This window comes from Mya arenaria, chromosome 13 (genome assembly GCF_026914265.1).
Source record: "Mya arenaria isolate MELC-2E11 chromosome 13, ASM2691426v1".
In the NCBI taxonomy this organism is placed as follows: domain Eukaryota; kingdom Metazoa; phylum Mollusca; class Bivalvia; order Myida; family Myidae; genus Mya; species Mya arenaria.
Window position 1 is genome coordinate 64,687,094 of NC_069134.1, and position 25,426 is coordinate 64,712,519.

Genomic DNA, 25,426 nt, shown 5'->3' on the forward strand with positions numbered 1-25,426 from the left:
TGAGGTTACATAACTCCATATTATCCTAAATACAAGTTATGGCCCCTGATTGACTTCGGTTCAAGTTTTAGGGCAGGTTAAAGTTTTAGGGCAAGTTGGGATTTTCACTTAAAACTCCAATACCATTCGTTCAATTGACTTAATACTTCACACAGATGTTCAGAGCCATCATATAATGAGGTTAGATAACTCCATATTATCTTTTATACAAATTATGGCCCCTGATTGACTATGGAACTTAGGTTAAAGTTTTAGGGCAGGTTGGGATATTGTTTAATAACTTCTATACCCTTCATTCAATTGACTTAATACTTCACGCAATTGTTCAGGACCATCACCCAATGAGGTTACATAACTCCATATCCTTAATACAAGTTATGGCCCCTAATTGACTTAGGTTGAAGTTTTAGGCAAGTAAAAGTTAAGGGCAAGTTGGGATTTTAATAAAAAAAACTCCTATACCGTTCATTAAATGCACTTAATAAAATTCAAAATTATTTACGACCATCTTACAACAAGAAACATAACTCCGTTTTAAGCCTAAATACAAATTATGGCCCTTGTTTTATTTTTGATTTTTTAAAATTTCCTTTGAAAGGCATATTTGTATATTCTTAGCCTCATTTTTATAATGGGAAATCAAGTTATTTGAATAACTTGCGTCATTGTTAGGGCGGGCTGGTGGGAGGGCAGCATCAAAGTCACCTTATGTATCAAATAATTTTAGTTAGGTTTGACATATAGAGACCAAACTTGGTATTATTGCATCGTTATTGTATTCTATGTCAAAGCGGCGTAGTCAAGCGCGCTGTCTTACAATGGCTCTTGTTTGCTATATTATGTGCACAAAAAAGGATATAAAACAACATTCAATTGTAGTTTTCCTGAAAAGTATCCTGGAAATGACATCGGAATTTCATACTTTGAATTCCAAGCCTAAGTGACATGTTTAATGAATTCCAAGCCTAAGTGACATGTTTAATTGCCACTCTAATGTATGCTATGGCACAGAAACGTCAAAATTGGTAGGCAGGTTCATAATGAACAGCAGAGGAATCTTATTGATTTTGAGGTTATTAGGTCAAGGTCATGGTGACCTCCAACTGAAAATTTGTTTCTGATCAATAACTGAAGAACGCTAAGGCTCAAAGACCTCAAACTAGGAAAACAGGTTGGATTATTATGACCAGCAGAATGATGAGCCCTTTTGATTTTGAGGTAAGTTTTCAAGGTTGTGGTGACCTTTGGCTAACAAGCTGTCTCCTATCAATAACTGAAGAACAATTCAACTGAAGAACGCTTCAACCCAGAGACAAGTTGACATCAACTCAATCTTACAGTGACTTATCATTTTTATTTACATACTTGGGAAGGAAGGATAGGTGATCATGAAAATAAGTTACATTCTCAAGGCCATCTGTCCATACAAGCACAAATACTAATGTCCAATGAGACCTATTGGGAGCATTTGTAACATTCCTGTGACAGCTCTTGTTAAGTCCAGACGGAACAGCAAATAAATATATTTGCATTCATGAAACTATCGAGGCTGCCTTTAACGGTTTTCATATAAAAACTCTGACAAATTCGTTTTTTTCCTTCTTGAGCTTAGCCCTAATAAATTGATGACAAAGTTAATGGTCTTGTCAGTAAGACTTTGATTTATTGGAGAATGACTTTTGATTTATTCTTAGGACTTATAGATTCTAAGAAATCTGCAAAACCAACTAAGCATAATTTCAGCACAATTAAGCCCAGTTGATGGATGGTTGGTTTTCCTGCAATGCTTCACATTTCCTCTAAATATTTATGTTAATCAATTTAATCAAGGCGCTTGATTTTTGTTGTTTTTTACAGATTAGTCAGAAGTATCTAGGTTTGGTTGTGTGGACTGTGACTAATCTTTAATTGGATATGAATCATGTGCAGGTCCTTTGTATGAAGAAGCCAGTATCTGTGACCTTTTTCAGAGACCAAGAGAACATTCCCTGGGTGGGGCTCAAACCTAGTATATCTTGGTTTAGAGTCAGAAACCTTCCAACTACACAAGCTAACTTTCTAAGTTTTGTTTTGCTGTCTTAAAATATTATCATGTATTTTATAGCACCTTTAGATCGTTGATTTTGGGATCAGTAGGTCAAAGTCAAGGACCTTGAGGTAAAAAAAAACTGTTTAGGCTCAATAACTAAAGAACGGTTGCACCCAGGATCTTTAAACTTGACATGTCAATATTTTGGGATCAGTAGGTCAAAGGTCAAGGTCACAGTGACCTTGAGTTGAAAAAAACAGTATTCGCTCAATTTAAACTAAAGAAGGCTTACACCTAGGAACTTGGTATACTTGTTTTGTCAGTTGGACATGACTTGTATATGACCCCTTTTGATTTTGAGATAAGTAGGTCAAAGGTCAAGGTCATGGTATAGGTTGAAGTGACTCTGTGAAATGACAATATGGTTTCCGCTGACAATAACTTAAGAAAGCTTGCACCAAGGGATTTCATACTTGGTATGCCAGTTGGTCATAACTAATGGATGACCCCTATTGATTTTCAAGCCAGTAGATCAATGGGCAAGATAACCTTGAGGTAAAATAATGGTTTCTGCTGAATAACTAAAGAAGCTTCATACTTGGTTTGCTAGTTGGTCTGGTTAGTAGATTACCTCTATTGATTTTGAGATCAGTAGGTCAAGGTCACAGTGATAGTTTCAGCTGGAAAACAATTTGTTCATCACCAGTCCATACATCACACTTTTTTCCACTCATTTAAAACTAAAGAATACTTGGACCCAGGATCTTGATACTTGGTATGCAGGTTGATCATGACCAGTTGATGACCCCTATGTTTGTTTGTCTTCAGGACATATTTCATGTCCATCATTGATTATAATAATTTCTGACCTCTGACCACACGATGGCGTAGAATTCTTTTTAAAAAAAAGCAATCTCTAGTTTTAAACAGGTAAACTAGCAACAAAATATTATTTTAATCATGTAAAATAATGTATGATTGGCCTCATACTAGCTTGTTTTGAACATTCTAGGCTTGTTTTGTGGAAATAATGTAGTTGCCGAATTTGGAACCATCTGGTGTCTAGCCCCTTTAACTAGATTAACACTTTTTAATTGAGCTGTGAGGGCTGATTTGATTATTTGTGGCTCAAAATTGCGTGCAATTTCTTGCAATAAATCTTGCAGCAGAAACGTTTCCATTAATGAATGTTTTTCATCAATTATTGTAAGTTTCCACATATTTTTTTCACTTTGAAATAATGCAATTTGCATATTTGATGATAATATACTTGGTCAGATAAGGAAAATTGTCACTTTAGACAATTTATAGCTTTGAAACACATCATTATATAATTTACATAACCTTTACATGCAACTGTTATTCCAAGCCATGGAAATCCTACTGTGGCAGAGTTACACTCTCAAGATATAAGAAATTAAAAAAATCTGCATGCACATAATGATAAGATTGATTTTTTTCAACACAACGTGGAATTCCTCTTTAAATCTTTCTATACTGTTTACTCATGTTTTCAAACTGTGAATAATTATAATTATGGCTGTCAATGATAATGCAACAGATGCTAACTTTCTGTATACAGTATACACTGTGTCTAATTAGATACAATGTATGCCAGAAACTGTCATTTTACAGTCCCTGTAAAACTTTATCTAACATCAGTAGATGTGCAGTTTTGAATCAAATTTATGTTAATCAGTTTTAAGCTCTAATGGCAGAAGGCCAGAAGAGCTTATGCATGATGTGGTGTCCATCATCCGTCCATGTGTCCAAAAGCAATAGCTTGTGGACATGATCATTTATTATCCGACGTTTACCAAACTTATACAGTAGCTAGATCTTCTTTTGTTTGGCGGTCTTAAAGTCTTACCATGTATTTTGTATCACATTAAAATCATAGTGCTTTATGCGTTAAATCATCGTCGGCAGCCACGGTACTTTCTTCGGTTACACTCGAAACATACCGTGGGACAATTGACTGACAAAATCTTGTTTTAATGAATATGCATGAGGCAGGAGAGACAACACTTCTTCCAATGAATTCGCAGGTTACACTCAAATATTATTCAATATAGCCGTGTGGTCTTGACTACTGCCAAATATTATTGAGAAGGCGGACCTGGTTCAACTCCGTCAATCGGCAGAATATTTTTCAACCGTAAAGCATCTGGTACTTTGCGGAACCAATCATTAAACTGCCTCATTAATTATTCATGATTACGAGATTTTCAGATGAAACCCACCCAGGGAACATTCTCTTGGTCTCTCACAATGGTCACAGATACTGCTTTTACATACAAGGGACTTGAGCATGATCCAATTAAAGCTTAGTCACAGTCCACACAACCACGGTACACAACGAAGCATAGTGTAGTGTGTAATGGGGATATCTGACAATGGCATTAAATAAACAATTCAGCATTCAGCAAGAGTTATGGCCCTTGACATGGTACATTACCTCACATATGAGGTCAGAGCTGAATATCTTTCTAATCCTTTAAGTAGCTTATTTCACTGAGCTAAACGTCTTAAACTCAATCTTGATTTTACTTAATGAAAATTAGGTTGTGATTATCATACAGATAATTTTCTTTTAAATACAAAAACTCTTATGGTATTTCCTCTACTATCAGACGGGCAAATTGGGTCCCGATTTTTAGCTCGACTATTCGAAGAATAAGGAGGGCTATACTACTCGCCCCAGCGTCCGGTTAAAGTTTTAGGGCAAGTTGGGATTTTCAATAATAAGTCCAATACCCTTCATTCAATTGACTTAATACTTCACGCAGTTGTTCAGGACCATCACATAATGAGGTTAGATAACTCCATATAATCCTTTGACTTTGGAACTTAGGTTAAAGTTTTAGGGCAGGTCGGGATATTTATTAATAACTTCTATACCCTTCATTCAATTTACTTAATACTTCACACAATTGTTCAGGGCCATCACATTATGAGGTTAGATAACTCCATATAATCCTTTATACAGATTATGGCCCCTGATTGACTTTGGAACTTAGGTTAAAGTTTTAGGGCAGGTTGGGATATTTATTAATAACTTCTATACCCTTCATTCAATTGACTTAATACTTCACACAATTGTTCAGGGCCATCACATACGTAATGAGGTTAGATAACTCCATATAATCCTTTATACATATTATGGCCCCTGATTGACTTTGCAACTTAGGTTTAAGTTTTAGGGCAGGTTGGGATATTTATTAATAACTTCTATACCCTTCGTTCAATTGACTTATTACTTCATGCTGTTGTTAAGGACCATCACATAATAAGGTTACATAACTCCATATTATCCTTCATACAAGTTATGACCCCTGATTGACTTAGGTTAAGTTTTAGGGCAGGTTAAAATTTTAGGGCATGTTGGGATTTTCACTTACAAGTCCAATACCCTTCATTCAATTGACTTAATACTTCACACAGTTGTTCATGGCCATCACATAATGAGGTTAGATAACTCCATATTATCTTTTATACAAATTATGGCTCCTGATTGACTTTGGAACTTTGGTTCAAGTTTTAGAGCAGGTTGGGATATTTATTGATAACTTCTATACCCTTCATTCAATTGACTTTATACTTCACACAGTTGTTCAGGGCCATCACATAATGAGGTTAGATAACTCCACATTATCTTTTATACATATTATGGCCCCTGATTGACTTTGCAACTTAGGTTTAAGTTTTAGGGCAGGTTGGGATATTTATTGATAACTTCTATACCCTTCATTCAATTGACTTAATACTTCACACAATTGTTCAGAATCATCACACAATGAGGTTACATAACTCCATATTATCCTTAATACAAGTTATGGCCCCTGATTGACTTAGGTTAAAGTTTTAGTGCAGGTTAAAGTTTTCGGGCAAGTTGGGATTTTAATAAAATCTTCTATACCCTTCATTCAATGCATTTAATACTTCGCGGAATTATTGACGACCATCTTACAAGGAACATAACTCCATTTTAACCCTAAATACAAATTATGGCCCTTGAATGTTTTATTTTTTATTTTTTTTGAATGGCACATTTTTATATTCTTAACCACATTTTCAAAACGGGAAAACAAGTTATTTGAATGACTTGCGTCATTGTCCTGGCGGGCTGGTGGGAGTGCAGCCTCAAAGTCACCTTATGTATTGAATAATTTTAGCTAAGTTTGACATAAAGAGACCAAACTTGGTATATACAAAGAGTTTATGGAGACCTTTTATGGGTTTGAGGCCCCTAGGATCAAGGTCAAGGTTACTATCAATAGAAAAAGGGTTGGTATTGAATAACTTAAGTAAGGGTCTACATATTGTGACCAAACTTGGTATATAGGAAGAGTTTATAGAGACCTTTCCTGAGATTGTGTTTTGGACCCTGAGAGTTATGGTCTAGGTCAAGGTCACTGTTGCTAAAAATAGAAATATGGTTAGTACTTAATAACTCAAGTAAGAGTTGACATAGTGTGACCAAACTTGGTATATAGGACAAGTTTATACAGAGCTTTCATGGATTGCCTTTTGGCCCCCTAGGGTCAAGGTCACTGTTACTAAAAATAGATTACTGTTTCAGTTATGGTTGACATACTGTGACCAAACTTGATATGTAGGAAGAGTTTATAGAAGGCTTCCATGGGATTGTGTTTCGGGCCCTTAAGATCAAGGTCACTGTTGCCAAAAATAGAAGAAAGTAGTTGAAACTGAATCTCTTCTGCCAATTATTAAAAACCTGGTTTTGTCACATCGCAATTCTTGTTCACTTTTTAATTTGATTGTTTTATTGCTTTCGACAGGCACATATTACATCGTTATTGTATTCACTTCTAAGTCAAAGCTGCGTAGTCGAGCGTGCTGTCTTAATTAAGACAGCTCTTATTAACCTTAAAGTAGGGAGCCTGTCTTATAGACAAGGCTATAAAAAAAATCAGAAAGAACAGAGTCAGAATCAGGAATATTCAACATACGGTATTCAACTGACCCATATATTGTCTGTTCATGACACCCCAATAAAAAGGACAAGATCACACCCATCGGATCTGCTTTGTTTTGCTACAATGAACACTCTATATCTTCTAATTGTCAAACGCTTGTTATCGGTCCAAACACGTTGTTCATTGCAGGAGACACATTTACTGCCTTTATAATTAAAATATTTAAAAAAATTGTTAATTGTGTTCTTTTTTCCATGTCGGAAATAAAATTCACTTTTTTTTTTAAGATTAAGTTTTGCGTATATCATGCAGACTAACTGGCAGGTTTCAATACACATTTCATTAGTCCTTACATTAATTTATCCGCAATCATCAATGGTTATTTATTTCTCCTAATTTAAGTCCCATCAACAGCAATCCACCAGAAAATTTTTAACACATTTAATGGAATGTGTGGTCTTTGTTGGCTGCAGATCAAAGGGTACAATTTGTGATGTCACAGCAGGAGCTGTGTTAAGACCAAAGGTGCATAGCAATGGTTAGTATTTAAATAAGGTCAGTCTTTACCCTATGATCCCATTTTACTCCCAAGATTGCATCTAGGCTGGTTATAACATACCATACGATCGGTAAGATAATAATCAATAATCCTCATCAGAGAAATTTCAAATCATTGCCGATATATTTGAGTTAATACTGCAAATATGAATGAGCCTTTGGCTGTACAAAACAATGATACTTTGAATAAATCCTTAACCGTGTAACTGTGTTTTATTATTAACCTACATCCACTAGAGAGTTCACAGTTGACATTAAATTAGTGATTTTCTTCAAGCAAACAAAACAAATTTAGTTGATAATTGACTGTTTAGCTTGAACATTATCACAGACTTGGAGAAATTCAAGTGCTGGATTTGCTTTAAAAATCGACCCCGTCTTATAAATGATCGAGTCTAGACAAAATTACCAGATTTCATGGGCAAAGTTAGGGGGTCTTCTTATAAGCAGATGGCCTTATAGTCGGGGAAATATGGTAATATTACACAAGTTATACAAAACAATAATAGTGCACTGAGCTTAGTTTAATCCAACTGTTACAAGGGACCTTAGATGTTTCAAAAATTGAACCTGGTGTTCAAATAAACTTCTTGTACTAATTTTACTTAAATTCAGTTGAAGAGGAAACTTCTTATGGCCATTGAAATAGACTCCCACTTAACTTTATTCACTCGGAGAGTTTCTTCTGGTACATAAATGTGATTAATTTTTGTTGCTCAAAATTGCGTGCAATTTCTTTCAATAAATGTTAATCTCTGCAGCAGAAATGATTCGGGTAATGAAACTTGTTGTGAAAGTTTTATGGATTATTGTAAGTTTTAATCTTTTGAAAGAAAAATGTGATTTGCATGTTTGACGATTATATACTTGGTCAGATAAGGAAAATTGTCACTATAGACGATTCATAGCTTTGAAATACATCTTTATTTACATAATCTTTACATGCAATCCTTGCTCTAAATGGAACTCCTACTGTTGCTGGGATACGATTTTCAAGATATAAGATAAATTAAAAAATTTGCATGCACTTTATGATAATATTCATTTTTTAAAATACAAAATTGAATTCCGATTTTAATCTTTCTATACTGTCAAACTGTGAATAATTGTAATTATGGCTGTCAATGATAATGCAACAGATTCTTACTTTCAATATACACACTAAACACCATGTCTTGTTAGATCTGCCAAAATTCTTGACATTTTAAGATCCCTCTAAAATTTTATGTTACATCAGCAGGTGAGCTGTTATTAAAATGGCTGATGATATAATATTACACAGAAATTAGCAGTTGAAGTATTAAGTAAAAGCCAGCAGAGTTATCGAAATCTCTCGGGAACAACCCTGTGTCCATCTATATTGGCTTGCCAAAAAGTGAAAACATGCCTCCGTTCATCAATTGGAGCTTGCCTAACTTAAAAAAGACCCCTCTGACCATCTATTGGGACTTGCCTACCTCGGAAAAAGCCCCTCTGACCATCACTTAGGGCTTCCCTACCTCGGAAAAGGCCCCTCTGACCATCACTTGTGGCTTGCTTACATCAAAATAGACCCTTTGACCATCACTTTGGGTGTGCCTACCTCGGAAAAGACCCCTCTGTGTCAATCTTTTAGGGCTTTCCTACCTCCAAAAAGACTCCCCTCTGTTCATTGATTGGGCTTTGCCTTTCTCCAAGAACACCTCTCGGTCCATAAGTATGGGCTTGCCGATAAGAAATAATCTTTTTATCAATTTATTTTTTGTGTTTTTCACAACTTTATTTAAACAATCAACTTCTTGAATTGAAAAGATATAAAAAAGAAAAAGAAAAAAGATTAGAATTCTTATTTCACATTTGGGAAAATAACATTCTTTCTGGAATTAAGGAACATGACAGAATATCGACTATAACAATCCCTGCATGTGATCATTTATCACTTATTTTCTCTCTATGCTTTTCTATAATGATGTACTATTTTAACCTAACAAGACTTATTACAAACCCAGTTCTTGAACCCCCTGTTTTCAGACCATGTCCCTGAATGCCTACTCAGTTTCCCACTTTTGTGCTTATTTTCCTGGTGAACGGAAGCTGCTGAGTTCTTGATGAAAGTGTTTCTATGCTTTTCACGGTTCATTACCTTAATTTTCTGTTGTTCATTCATGTGTAAAATGAAGCAATGGTCTTGTATTGCCGGATCCTTGCTGAAACCACTCCTCCAATACAAAGTATGCATAATAAATAAAAATGATGTTAAACTTATTGTATTACATATTTTTCGTATGTTTAACAGTGCAGTAGAGCCTTCAGCTTTCAACTGCATGAAATTTAGTAGGGAAATGTTAGGAAAAATACATAATAAAGTGTGAACAACAAATTCCCCACTAAACTGTTTTATTGGGGTTAACAAGTCAGTGGGATCCTATTTAAAAAGGTTGAAGTCATTTCACTGCTGAGCATGGCATGTCTGTTGCATGAGCAGAAATTTCAATTGTTAAAATATGTTTTATGCAAGCTGCCTTGGGTTGGAAGGCCAAGCATGGAGGGTGCTGTTTTCTGGCAAGGTGCCTTGGGTTGGAAGGCCAAGCTGTGAGGGAACTGTTTTCTTGCAAGTTGCTTTTCGGTTGGAAGGCCAAAAATATAGTGTACTGTTTTTTGACAAGGTACCTTGGGTTGGAAGGCCAAGCATGGAGGATGCTGTTTTCTGGCAAGGTGTTTTCGGTTGAAAGGCCAAAAATTGAGTGTACTGTTTTCTGACAAGGTATCTTGGGTTGGAAGGCCAAGCATGGAGGGTGCTGTTTTCTGGCAAGGTGCCTTGGGTTGGAAGGCCAAGCATGGAGGGTGCTGTTTTCTGGCAAGGTGCCTTGGGTTGGAAGGCCAAGCATGGAGGGTGCTGTTTTCTGGCAAGGTGCCTTGGGTTGGAAGGCCAAGCATGGAGAGTACTTTTTCTGACAAGGTGCCTTTGGTTGGAAGCCAAGCATGGACAGTGCTGTTTTCTGGCAAGGTGCCTTGGGTTGGAAGGCCAAGCATGGAGGGTGCTGTTTTCTGGCAAGGTGCCTTGGGTTGGAAGGCCAAGCATGGAGGGTGCTGTTTTCTGGCAAGGTGCCTTGGGTTGGAAGGCCAAGCATTGAGGGTGCTGTTTTCTGGCAAGGTGCCTTGGGTTGGAAGGCAAAGCATGGAGAGTACTGTTTTCTGGCAAGGTGCCTTGGGTTGGAAGGCCAAGCATGGAGAGTACTGTTTTCTGGCAAGGTGCCTTGGGTTGGAAGGCCAAGCATGGAGGGTGCTGTTTTCTGGCAAGGTGCCTTGGGTTAGAAGGCCAAGCATGGAGAGTACTGTTTTCTGGCAAGGTGCCTTGGGTTGGAAGGCCAAGCATTGAGGGTGCTGTTTTCTGACAAGTTGCCTTGGGTTGGAAGGCCAAACATTGAGTGTACTGTTTTCTGGCAATGTACCTTGGGTTGGAAGGCCAAGCATGGAGGGTGCTGTTTTCTTGCAAGGTGCTTTCGGTTGGAAGGCCAAAAATTGAGTGTACTGTTTTCTGACACGGTACCTTTGGTTGGAAGGCCTCTAAGCATGGAGGGTGCTGTGTTCTGGCAAGGTGCCTTGGGTTTGAAGGCCAAGCTGTGAGGGAACTGTTTTCTGGCAAGGTGCCTTCGGTTGGAAGGCCAAATATTGATGGTACTATTTTCTGACAAGGTACCTTGGTCTTGAAGGCCAAGCATGCAGGATACTGTTGTTGTTTTCCCAAATAGCCTTGGCTTTATAACTCTAAGGCCAAGCATTGAGTAAACTGCTCTCTGGCAAATATGTGCCTTGGTTTGGAAGACCAAGCTTTGAGTTTTCTGTTTTCTGGAAAGGTGCCTTAGCTGAACAAGCCAAACACATTGAAGGTACTGTTTTCTTGTTAGATTTAGATAGATCAACATGTCAATGTTAAGTCCTAATGGCTAACGAAGGGCTCTTTCAAATTAAAAATGCTTCAGTCTGTATTTTTTTTGGAATTATACAACATTATTTTTGTAAACAGGAAATAAAAGATGAGCTTTACATTTAATAGCAAAATTCTGATGGAATTCTAATGGCTTCTGTTCTGTATTAATTGCAAAATACCAATACTAACTCTATAATGCAGATAGTTTAGAGGCTGAATGAATCGCTGTGGGATTCCGAGCTTTTAATTACAAGCTTCTGCAAAACAAATAATTGTTTTGTGAGGAGAATATTTATAACAGAAACAGATACTCCATAACTATTAATGGGGTTGTTTTGAACCCATCAGTAACAGGTTGGGTATCTCAGAATTGTGTTAGTAAGTTTTGTTCTGTTCGAAACTTTTAGTTTGTCGAAGAAAATTAGGCTATGTATCGTCATATCGTTGGTTTTGGCGTTGTCAGCTGTGGTCTGCCAAAACTTTAAACTTGACCAAATTAAAGAAAAATAGTTTTCACAATAAAGATGATATCATTTGAGTTTTCATTCAATATATAATTTATTAAACCAGTTTTCTGAAATAGATTAAAAACAAGCATTGGCAAACTTATCAATGTTAGTAAATAATTTCGATAAATTTGGTATTGAATGTCCCAGTTATATATAGTGTTTTATTTATATCACTAATACTAATTTGATGATAAACAGGGCTATAATGGTCAACATTATATATTGCAGTACATACAAAAATAATTACAATACATTTATTTCAGTATATCAGCTGAGTTGGCTGTTCAATCTTTAGTTATTTTTTTGGCCTACATAATATTTGTAAACTACCCACTTACTGGGCCAGTCACTGTTTATATCTACCACTTCACCTGATTAAAATCAGTAATTATAAATGTATTTGAAAACTTGAGAAATACTGCCTTCTCATTGGACAAAATATCGTATTGACCACTAAAAACATGAAGGATCACTATAAAGATGGCACATGTTTTGCCCCATTTATTTATGATGTCACGTCAAAAGTTGTTGCATGTTTTATTTGTCAGATATATATTATGACCTTATTTCGTGATGGTGAAGCCAATTTCATGATATAAATTCTGGTAAAAAAAGTAGTCCTGTCATCATGTTACAAGTGACAACATGCACATCAGCCAAAAAAAATAAACAGACGAGCAATGACATCTTCTTTCGTTGCTCTTGCTATTAAATGGTAGAATATTTAAACAAGGTTTTTTTTTGTTTCTCTATATTTGGCATCCGCATATATTTCTCTGTAAACAAAGTTGTGAAAATTTAGATTGAATGAAATCTTCTTTTATCCGGAAACAACAGCCGTGATGATGAATACATATAAAGCCAAACACATTTTTTAAAATTGACAAAAATGAAGTGTTTTCCCAAGTTTTTTTTGCCAAGCCCTAAATGGAATTTAAAAGGAACAATTTATATAAGTATGAAATAGAACAAAACATAATGTGACAGCTCAGGTTTCTCCCAATGCTTTATTAGAGAGCTCGTGGTGCTAGCTTAGCAGAATAAGAAGGACCTGAAAATGGTTTTGTCAGACCAGGGTGGCAAGTAAAATGAGGGGAATTGTTTACTAATGACCACCAATGTGACTTTTTCTTGGTCTCTTGACCATTCTAATGTCTGGATTTTTCTTGTGGGAGTTATTATTGTAGGTGAACGGTTTACTCAGTTGACAGTTTACTTGGTTTACTCGTTGTTAAATGAACACTTTTATACTTTGTTAGTTTTGTTTCTCTCAGTTGGAGGATTGTGAATGACTCCTTTGTTTAAGTGAAATAAACGTGAAAACATTCTTTTATTGAAAAAAACTGGGAATGTCAAAGTAGCCTTCAATTTTGTTAGTCTCTTGCTTTTATGCCTCCTACGTAAAATGACTGATATAGAAATCTCGTTGTCCAGTGGCATAATGTCATCAATGGAATCGCTTGTTCATTTCCGCTCTCTGACTTGGACTTTCTTTTCAATTCTATACAAGAAAGACCATTGATGCAAAGCATCAAAGGGTTTGCATCAAAGGGCGCCTTTAATAGTTTATGCATTTGTTATATGTTGAAAAACAAGGAATGTCAAGGCCTGCAAGCATATTATGGTGCTTTGAACCGCATCCATGAAATTCTCAAAATATTTGTAGTATTCTGCTTGACAACATAGGCAAAAGCATTGAAATTGAAGAGTTTCAAGTTGAACATTTCATTAGGGGTGTGGTACATTAATGAACACGACAGAATTAGGGTGCTTGTGCACTGTACTTTTTGTCATTGCCACCTACCCATATACCATGTTTTATTTCAATACCATAAGTAGTTTAAAAGTAATGCTCTGGTCAAGAAAAAGCGGCGAAGGGCAATAATTATGTAATTAGCTGAAATACAGCTATAGTCATTGAGCACTGCACTTCCTCTCGTTGTGCTAAATACCATTGAATGATGTTTAATGAAATTCCTAAAAAAGTATTTTTTTAGTTATGCTCCCAGGACAGGAAAAGGTACAAAGGGAATAACTCCTGCAATACGCTGAAATAGAGTTATTGTTCATGTACACTACAGTTCTAATCATATAGGGGGAGGGGGCAACGTCACCATGCTGGAATGACAACTTGTAGGGAAGAATAAGTTTCCTCATTCATCATGAAGAAGTGATATGAAATAACAATTTAACAATTCTTGTAGTACTTTAATATACATTATCATTTCGTCTGAAAGTTGCAAACATAAATAGAACATAATTATTGAACTGTTATATAAAAAGTGAACATTGTTTACTAGATGAAATGCATTTATAACATAACATGCCTTGTTTTTAGCTGTTTAATAATACTAAAATGTAATGTGAAATTGCATAAAAATCTGGTCAATGGAGTTATAATGTTAACTTCTTCATTTACATGGTAAAGAAGAGTTGAAAATGGATATTTTTAGTTGATAATGATATTAACACAAAAACAGCATGTGTCTTATTGGACAATGGCAATTTTTTTAAATATGATAAAAATAACGCATTCAAACTGAATATGTATCAGACTATGTATCAAAGAAATAATACTGTTTCTATTTTTCACAAAGGTTTTGAAATACAACAATGCACATATAAGCATAAATAGGCCAAATATGCAAAAAAAAAAATAGTAAACAATGTGTGAAAGTGATACTGAACACTTAAAACAATTTCTTTGTGCATGAAATGAATATATACCAGAAAAGCAATACTAAATCTAGTCCAAAATGTATAATAACATGAAGAACACCCCTTTATGAATATCTTCATAACAAATCAGAGTACATGTAAACAATAATCATTTATATCATTAGTATCAAATGTGTCTAGTTTAAAGTGTGTTTTCATTTGCATTAAATTACATGGTAATATATACCAGAAAAGCAATTATAAAAATCCTTAAATGTATAAGAAACTGAAGACAACAAAGAATAACACCCATTTATGAATATCTCCAAAAGAAATCAGAGGTCACCTGAACAATCATTCATATAATTAGTATCAAATGTGTCTAGTTTTTGTGTGTCTGTTCATTATCTTTAAATGAGCATCTTTAAAGTGAAACTCTTATTTGGGAATCAATACATATAATTGTATTTATAACACACATCAAATTGACTGATAAAACAATAACTACTTACTAAATAATGCACTTACTGAAATATTGTTTACTGATAACAAGCTTTTGACCCTATTTATAATAGCAGAAAGCATGACAAATATTAAATGATTGGTGATTGCTAATTAAATGATTGGTTATTGCTAGAAGATTTACTGTGGTCTACTATAGTATCACAAGGCAGAAATACCATGTTTTATGTTCATTCTTATTAGCAAATTGAACTCAAGATCCTTAATTAGAAACATTGTTGTTGACATCTATCAACCCATTTAAAAAATCAAAACAACAATATTAATTGTGATATGAGTCTTATTTGGGAGTAAGAGTGCATCTTTAAAATAGTGTGTGTGTTTTTTCACTTAAATATGTAAATATATGTAACAATTCAATTCGACAAATGAGACAAAAAAAATAAGTTAGAAAATAGAAGTAGTAATTGTACATAATACAAAACAACAACAAAAATTGACAAAGCTCAATATAACAGGAAATCTATATGAAAACAAAAATCCTTAAAGGCCATAATTATTTAAACTGAATTAACTTCAGGTATAAGTAATACACACTTTTATAATGCTTTTACCCACAACATAGTTATTATCATGGTACACTATGGGACTTTTATCCAAATGTTTTTTACCGTGAATTAAAAATATTTTGTCTATATTTGATTTTTTTTTCACATTATCAGAGATTATGAAATAAACACAACAGTTTCTGGTAAAATAAACTTCAGTTAACTGAAAACTTAAGTCCAACCGAACATATTATTGATATTATTGGAAAAAAAATCATTTTCATTGATCTTGTGAGTCTTCGGAACAGAGCAGTATTTCGATGTTTGAAAATATATGAGCCGCATCGCGCGATTTTGGGCCTTCGGACATATATATGCTATTACAATGTTTTAAGGTATTTGAATGAAATGATATTTCAGGAAGATATTCTCAAAATTTCATGATGCTATCACTTAAAATGTGTAAAATACGTGCTTACAAGTAAGACCATGTATTGCGCATTTTGAATACTAAATTTGACGTCATTCAAATGACGTCGTTACGAAAGCACATTATTCAAATGACGTGCAAAATTAATGTATCAATATTACAACTAGCTTATAATTTAAATTATTTTCTTATCACAGAATCTTTAAGGACCATATATTAAGATAAAAATAATGAATCATTTTTGTATTTTTAATACATTTGGCCGTTTTAAACACAGACTATTAATCCGGTCAAAATATTTCGGGACGAAATCCATGGTTGCTATGGAAACATGAGTAAACCAATGGTCATAAATTGTGGAGGAAATGATGTACCAATGACAAACCTTAAAAAGAAAGAAGTATGGAAGAAATTGATTTACATAGGAAAAATCTGTATTTTTGGCATTTTTTATTAATGATTATTTTATTTGTAATAATTATGTCCTAAGGCCCAAAATCGCACGATGCGGCTCAATTATAGCAGTTTTATAAATTCATAAAAAATAGTTAATAATAAAACAACCTGCAAAATCATTTTAAATATTTTCTATGATGTCTAATGAACAATTGAAAAGACAATTTATAATAATAATAATAATAATAATAATAATTATAATAATAATAATAATAATAATAATATCTTTATTTAGAGAAGGTATAAACACATTATGACATAATTACTGATTCAATCATAACAACATCATATTTACAATGTACAATATTTATTATGATAGTTTACCATTCAGTTTTGAAGAAAATATACATAATGTCATGTAACTATACATTTTTATAACTAATATAATGCTTAAAAATCAACCTTTTTCTTGTAAAAATTGATAAAGCTTAATTGGACTTATTCATAAAATGTAATCATTCAAATAAATGAATTTTACTTATGATACTAACTCAGAATTCAGATTTAAAAACAATAAATGTACTTTTAAATTAAAATATGTAAAGAAACAAGAACACTAAGTAGGTGGTTATGCCACTCCAAAAATGTCAGAGTAAAAGTTCTCAACTAATGTCTTTTTAATATTATAACATGTAAACATTCTCTGTGGGTAATCAATGTCTAATTGTTTTATTTAGTCAAATGTATTCTAACATTTAGAATTTTTCACAACAATTCTTCACTCTTCAACATTTGAAGTTTGGTTTGTTCCCATGCGTTTGTACTTGTAGTGTGTGCACAGATGATAATTACTCAATGCTGAGTCAATGCTGATTTGGTTTTCATGCCCCTTCAGGTTCTTTACCTATCTAGAATGTTTAGTGCTGTAAAAGAAAAAAAAGTACTTTCTTACTAATTAGTATAGATAATAATACTGCCAAACATATACAAAATAAAATAAAACAGTTTAATATTTCTCGACATTATATGAAAAACAAAACAACAAGCTGATACATACATGTATATTATATAAATAAAATTACTAAATTTATCAATAAAATTCATCATCATCACCACCACCACCACCACTGGATTATTGAATACAGTGAGTTTATAAAACAACAAACACCAACTCAAATATGTTTTATATGAAATACTCACATCATCTCTATCAGATGTGGATAGACATGGATGTCAAATCTGTCTCAATGATCCAACAAAGTATTTAATGCAGGCTGGAATTCTTCATATAACCCCGATTTGTTGACTTTATAATATTCAGTCATTTTCCTGCCTGAAAGAAATTAGACTTCTGATTATCAACCAACAGAAACTACAACCGTCAAATACAAATGTACATGTATTAATTATACATTCTGCACTAATATCCGTTTTAGCCAAGAGTAAAGGTTGGTAGGCACAAATGTGTAGTTGTTGTGCATATGGTTGATAATGATTCACAACAGTATGGCGTTCAACGAGACCTACACCAAGCAAATGAAAGTCGCTAGTGTCCAAGCTGTCGTGGCTTCCAGCCCGAAACCATGTACATCTTTTCTTACAGGTTTATTTTGAAAATATGCAGTTTGTAAACAAATAATGGATATGTTCATGTATTATGGTATGTTAGAAATAGGTCACATACCAAAACACATCATTTTTAAACAAAATTTTCCAAAACACATCATTTTTAAACAAAATTTTAAGTCTAATATTTTTCTAAGATAAAACAATCAAATAACAAATTACATACACATAACATATACATAAATGATGTACATAAGTACATTTAAAAATATGTAACCTGTACATAATGCACCAGTCAACTGTAACCACAGCCCCCCAAGCCTGGGGATAGCCGGGGAAATGGGCAGTGTTTTTACCTTTCAGGTGGCCTCGCAGTGCCGGGTGAATGCGGTGGTTTTGTCTTTAAGCAAAATATAGCAGGGCATATGCCTTACCTAGGCTCCCTGGGGTAAACATTTTTGAACACATACACGTACTGGCTAAGGTCACAAATCCGAACACTTTTTGAGGTTTTCCACAATTATCTTGAAGAGTTGTTGTTGTATTAAGTTAACATTTCGTATGAAACATCTTTGGTTAATGTGACAACATCTGCAAAAGTACATATTTATTATATAATCAATTATATGTCGAAAATCGTTCATTTTATGGACAGTAAATTACCCTTAAATTTATGCTATGGAGGGCACAAATACCGAACACTTGCAAAGCGAAAATACATGGTCATACAATTATAATTAATAAGTATGCTATATTATATCAACACTTAGCTGCTATAAGTTATTTATTGTTTCCGATGGGTTTTTTTCAGAACATGCAATTCAACTGTAAAGCGTGATTTCTATTTATAAATATCTTGAATGTAGGTCAACATAACTGCAAAACTTAAAGATGCGTTTGCACCCTCTGACGTCATTCCCCCGTGTGCTACATTTTGATCTTTAATAGTATTAACATTGAATGGCATTTTTTAGAAAAATACTTAACAAAACAAGATGAAACCTCGCAAGTGTGACCAAGGCAAGCTTCTGTATTGATCTACATCATCGAATAATCGATCACGGTAAGCAAACGCGTGTTTTAGCCGGTGTTCGGTATTTGTGCCCTGTTCGGAAATGTACCGTCAACCAGTACACAACCACAGTGACTTGAAGGGAATGTGCTGAATTTTGACCTCTAAAAAATTTAGTGACATTTTACCTAAAATAACCTAAAATATATATTTTTTTCTTCAGATTCATCAAAGGGGTCACTCATACCAACTATCTAGCATAAATAACTATGAATTACGGCAAATTGTTAGATGTATCGTAATCAACTGTTCCAACTATACAGTAGCGGGGAAATACCTTCTGGTTCTAAAAATAGCAACATCCGGATATGTGTAGTGTTCTAAAAATAAAACAACTCGGGGGCAATCGTAATAAAATTTTACTAATGTCACCTTCAACATATTAACAAATAAAGTTAGATGTACATTTAATTCCAATATCGATTCAATTAAAGAAAACAGCTTACCTCATGGTTTATCAATGCAGTAAACATAACAAAACAACATAAAACATAATTATTCCGATTCACATAATTACCGGTCCACACATTTTACATTTCATTCGGAACTCCTCCGAATGTTTATATTTCCGGCATATGATATTACAGGTAACCAATCGGAAAACGTAAACGAATCGGGAACAGTTATTAAACTTATTTGTCGTTCTTCCGATATAATGTTTTAAAGATAAATTGAAGACAATCTATTCAACCATAAATAGCATTTTTAACACCCATGCAATCGCCACCCATTTGCATTTTTAATCATAATAAAATAACAGTAAAACCCAACTGTCAATCAACTTAAAAACCGCTCCTACCACTAACTAAAATAAATTCCCATTCCATAATAGGCGCGCACTTCAGTGCGGCGCCAACAAAACTTGGTAGCTATGGTTATTGGCGAAATATCTCTGTGGAGTAAGATTATCAAACGGAAGTGTCATTCTAAGAGTTATGGCTCTTGGATTGTGATTTGGGGAATTCTTGTTCAGAGAAAGAAAATTGTAATGCAGAAATGGTTGACCATGGCTGTTGGCGTTGTCCAAAAAAACATTGTCAATGGACATGACTCAAAACTGTTGTCTGAAGTCATATGTTGTTACTGGTAGAAATATGCCCATGTTTAGTGGAGCATGTCCAGGGATCAACTCTATATCCTGGGGCTACATAGGAGTTGCGTTTATTGCATCAAGTCTCATCACATCCACATTGTGTCATAAAAAAAAAATATTGTGTCTTTTATGTTGCTCCTAAAGTATTGCACTTACACTCATGAAACTTCACAGGTTTGTTGGTCAGCATCGGTCGTTGTGCTGCTGCTGTTTTAATCATGTTACACTTTGGATTACAAGAGTTATGGTACTTGATCTAGTAAAAAATGTTCGGAACAATTTTGTATCACATGTAGCACCAACAGTATTTAATTTACATTCTTATAAAACTTTACGGGTATGTTGGTCAGCACCAACTGTTGCGCAACTGCCATTTCTTACACATTTCTCCCACTCTATTGCCCTCATTTTAGGAAAAAAATATCTGAAAAAGCATATATTGCATGTAGCATCTTAAGTATTTCACCTGCTCTCATGAAACTTCATTATTATTAGCCCAAGCTAGCAGACTACAAATGTGGACTAAACATGACACATGTATTTATAGTTTAACGGTCTTACAGTCACACATTATCAATCAAAACATTTCGGCCATCTCCAGCAAGCTTTGGGTATAAACCTTGTAAATAGGCTTCAGTACAAAAATATGATGAGGCTGCCAAAGGTGAGCTTAATTATGATTATGCTAAGTAGACCCATTCAATAACGTAAACAATGTACTGAAATGATTGATTTTGATTTGTGTCCAAATTTGGTGACCCTCTGGAGAACTGTAATTTAACCCATATAGGACCAGTTTAATGTCACTGCTTCTCCTCACTCAAACATTAAATATTGAAGATACTTTCAACACGCTTTCAAATTGGGCGCCCCCATGATGGACTATTTTTAGAGACCCATATTATTTGTGAGGTCATATCTGTTGGAAAATGGCTGAGTTTCAGATTCACACTCTTTTAGCTTTTTTTTAATGGCCTGATGAGGTTTACAATATAGGAAGCAGCAATTAGAAAGGAAAACAGATTTTACTCTGGCTTGGTTAGAATGTTATAATTTATTTTTTATTATGTTAAATGCAAAAATGTTATTCAATGCAATGAATAATCTTCAAAAATACCTCCATTGTTTAGATGGGATTCTTGAAAAAAGAATGTCCTATGTTTCTTCCTCGAATCTGATAAATTATTTAATACACCAAATGGGTTCCTTTGGACAAAAAACTATATTATTTGTCAAGCACATACTTCTATCAATCTTTTCATACATAAGAACTATTGAGATAAATGGAAACCTCCCCTAATTTGGAATAACATATTTTTTTGCCAGACGAGGCAATATATTTATACCAGAAGACATGGCACAATTGATCAAAGGGGTTTGCTTGATTCATGAGCAAACAGCTGTAGTGGTAAATGTAAATTTGTAGGATGAATGACAATTGCCCAAAACCAGACCTAAGATTCTGCTCTGCAAATACAGACACTGACTTGAGAGGTTGTTTCTCAAATCACCAGCTTTTTCTCCCATCAGCAATTTTGGCATTGGCATTATGAAAACTTGTGCTTGTCATTTTCTGCATAAATTGCAAAGACGACAGACATTCTGTCTTTTTCATTCCATTGAATGAAGACATTAACACCAATTTTGTCGGAAGTTTCCCAAAAAAAGAACCTTTTATATAGCTAAAAAAGAGAGAGAAATGGCTATAATTTTGCTGCAAATTAATTGTATGCAATTTGTTAAGCTTTTTGTGAAGATCAACTTTGTTCATTTCATTTCTTCCAAAAAGGGAAAGCAGTTTTAATGATATAGAAATGAGTTGGCATCACTATGATTAAAATCAGACTTTGGCAGCTTTTGGCGCTGAATCTGAAGTGGATGCTCCATAATTTTGATCTGAAGTTAGATGCTAGATCACTGTAGATTACTGAATAGAATCTGAAATTTGAGGCTCTTTAAAATCTGAATTTTGTGAAGAATCTTGATAAAGAGGCTGATCTATAGAATCTGATTTAAGGCACTGTTTAGAATCCAAATTTCGAGGCTCTATAAGAACCTGAATTACTGTATTGAATCTGAATTCAGAATTCTATAGAATCTGAATTTATGTTCCCATATAGAATCTGAATTTTTAAGGAGCTCTTTAGAATCTGAATTTAGGCACTGTATAGAATCTGAATTTAGAGGCTGTATAGAATCTCAAATTTAAAGGTGGTCTATAGAATATAAAGAGAGCTCTAAAGAATCTGAATTTTGACAGTGTATAGAATCTGAAATTAGGCACTCTATACAATATAAATATAGAGGCTGTATAGAATCAGAATTAAGGCACTGCAATATAATCTGAATTTAGACACTTTATAGAATCTGAATTTTGAGGGCCGTATAGAACCTTTATTAAGGCGCTCTAATTGGAATCTCAATTTTGTAAGGATTATGAATTTAGAGGCACTCTCTAGAACTGAATTTAGAGGCACGCTACAATCTGAATTTTTAAGGCGCTCTATAGAAACTGAATTTTGAGGCTCTCTATACAATATATATTCTATTGAATATGAGTTTAGAGGTTGTATAGAAACTGAATTGAGGTGCTCCATAGGATCAGAATTTTGAAAAGATTCTGAATTTAGAGACACTGACTCTAGAACTGAATTCAGGCACTTTATAGAATCTTAATTTAAGCAATATGAAGAATCTGAATTGAGGGGCTGAATAGAATCTGAATTTTAAAATAAACGTGAGCAGATTACATAATGCTTCACTTAGCTTGCAGTCTGAAATTAAAAACTATCAAACCATAAACCCACGCAAACTGCGACAACTATTCTAGAACCTTTTCAGAGCTACTTTTAGAGAACATAGAATATGTGACAGTGACATTACTCTCGCAGTAGTGCCATGGTAGTGGTGAGAAATCAATATCAGTACTATTGTCAACCAGATTTTATCCGCCAGGATCACTACATGTATAGTCAATTACTGACAGTATAGATTGCGTTGATATTCTTGTTTGCTTGCTCATATCTCTTATCTTCTCAAACATTGTTATTGACAATTCTAAGTCGATGTTGATCTCTTATTATTATCAATTAGAAATGCTCTTTTGCTAAAGAATATTTTGTTTGTATTTTGTTTTATCAGCTTTCATGATTTAAGATTTCTACGAATGCAAGCTGTATTGGTCATTATTGAATATACAAAGTGCAGCTTCGTCACTTGACATTGAATCTGTTGGAATTTCTCAATCGCAGAAGCGCTGTATGGATGTGATGCAGTCGTGTAGAGTGACGTGTAAATATGGATAAATTTTGATCGGGAAATACTGAGATTTTCTCTGTTTATTGTTTCAGTTTCCAAGGGGATTACGCTTAAAATCAACATTTCAAGGGTAAGTGTCTTAAGAAAATATACAAAATTGATATCTCTATGCAGAATAATGATTATGTAAACATTTGAATTCAATTTTTTACTTTAAGATTTGTAAAAAGGAAAATGTTTGAAAAAAACACAGGTTGAGGTGACCTCCTAGGTGTCATGTAAATCTTTTTTTAAAAGGTGTTTAAGGTAATAATGTGAAATTTGATATTTTAATGTGGTTCACATGTTTCTGTTGTTTACAGCGAGAAAACACATGTTTAGCAAGTCCCATAGAAATCTGGCTAAATCATTCATTTATTCCCCTTAGCAAACTTATTGTTTATTGTCATTCATGTGTGATGCTCTTGTTATAATGTTCTACTTACAAAGATTCTAAACAGCTTGACTTGGTTTAATGTTTGACACATACATATATTTCCATACTTAGCCATTGTAATGTCAGATGATTCAAGGCTTGACTGGTTTAATATCTGACACACAATTCTTTATCTAGCCATTGTAATGTCAGATGATTCAAGGCTTGACTGGTTTAATATCTGACACACAATTCTTTATCTAGCCATTGTAATGTCAGATGATTCAAGGCTTGACTGGTTTAATATCTGACACACAATTCTTTATTTAGCTATTGTAATGTGAAATGATTCAAGGAAATGGCTTGACTGGTTTAATATTTGACACACAATTCTTTATTTAGCTATTGTAATGTGAGATGATTCAAGGAAATGACTTGACTGGTCTAATATTTGACACACAATCCTGTATTTAGCCATTGTAATGTGAGATGATTCAAGGAAATGGCTTGATTGATTTAATATTTGAAACACAATTCTTTATTTAGCCATTGTAATGTGAGATGATTCAAGGAAATGACTTGACTGATTTAATATTTGAAACACAATTCTTCATTTAGCTATTGTAATGTGAGATGATTCAAGGAAATGACTTGACTGGTTTAATATTTGAAACACAATTCTTCATTTAGCCATTGTAATGTGAGATGATTCAAGGAAATGACTTGACTGGTTTAATATTTGAAACACAATTCTTCATTTAGCTATTGTAATGTGAAATGATTCAAGGAAATGACTTGACTGGTTTAATATTTGAAACACAATTCTTTATTTAGCTATTGTAATGTGAGATGATTCAAGGAAATGACTTGACTGGTCTAATATTTGACACACAATTCTTTATTTAGCTATTGTAATGTGAAATGATTCAAGGAAATGACTTGACTGGTCTAATATTTGACACACAATTCTTTATTTAGCTATTGTAATGTGAGATGATTCAAGGAAATGACTTGACTGGTTTAATATTTGAAACACAATTCTTCATTTAGCTATTGTAATGTGAGATGATTCAAGGAAATGGCTTGACTGATTTAATATTTGAAACACAATTCTTCATTTAGCCATTGTAATGTGAGATGATTCAAGGAAATGGCTTGACTGATTTAATATTTGAAACACAATTCTTTATTTAGCTATTGTAATGTGAGATGATTCAAGGAAATGACTTGACTGGTTTAATATTTGAAACACAATTCTTCATTTAGCCATTGTAATGTGAGATGATTCAAGGAAATGGCTTGACTGATTTAATATTTGACCCATATAAAACAAAATATATTGTACAATATCAAAACTTTAAGAGAATTATCTATGTTTAATTGAATAACTTGAACTCACCCAATACTTAATGTATATATCCCATTTTCCCACTGCCAATGTAACTCAATACAAGCCATGTGATGTGAGTTATGTCCCTTTGAAAAGTAAACATACTGTTTTCCGTTTATTTCTCATTAAATCATTTTTCTGGACTCCAATTTTTTTGGTCAGATCATTATACTGAAGATAATAGAATGCAGG

At 33.9% G+C, this 25,426-nt stretch overlaps 1 protein-coding gene across 8 annotated transcripts in view; it reads left to right on the plus strand.

Annotated features, from left to right (window-relative positions):
* LOC128213024 (neurocalcin homolog) overlaps positions 1-25,426 on the plus strand; it is a 105,765-nt gene that overhangs the window by 36,805 nt on the left and 43,534 nt on the right. For 6 of the 8 annotated variants that reach the window (XM_052918500.1, XM_052918496.1, XM_052918499.1 and 3 more), the window contains one exon: positions 23,522-23,559. The exons of the other annotated variants lie outside the window; for them this stretch is intronic. The gene's annotated coding sequence lies outside the window, so the exon portion shown is untranslated. The remainder of the gene's footprint in view (positions 1-23,521; positions 23,560-25,426) is intronic. 8 annotated transcript variants of the gene reach the window in all.